Source organism: Arachis ipaensis, chromosome B06, assembly GCF_000816755.2.
Source record: "Arachis ipaensis cultivar K30076 chromosome B06, Araip1.1, whole genome shotgun sequence".
Lineage (NCBI taxonomy): Eukaryota > Viridiplantae > Streptophyta > Magnoliopsida > Fabales > Fabaceae > Arachis > Arachis ipaensis.
Genome location: NC_029790.2, coordinates 15,686,767 through 15,687,189, shown reverse-complemented (window position 1 = coordinate 15,687,189; position 423 = coordinate 15,686,767).

Here is a 423-nt window from a genome sequence, read left to right as displayed (position 1 = left end):
GGTATGTATCTTGCTCACTCACTTAACATAGATTTAGAGGAAAAAATGGGAAAGGTGAGACAAAATAATAATGATTATGGAATAATGGAGGAGCCATGGAAGAGGGTAAAAGGCAAAGGAGGAGGAGTTGTTAAGGTAACATATATATCGAGGCCGGTGTTGATGAGGACATGCCATGCTTCTCAGTTTCGATCACTTGTTCACCAACTCACTGGTAAGGAATCCAAATCCGAATCGGATGATCAGAACGCCATGCCAATATTCTTGGATCATCATCATCAACAACAACAACATTCTTGCTTCCTTGCTCCATCATCACTTTTCCACTCACCACCTTCTTCTATGAATCTGTTTTGGGTTCCAAATTGATTCTACTTAGTAATCACTACTTACTTAGCTTCTATATCATGCCATTCATGCCAT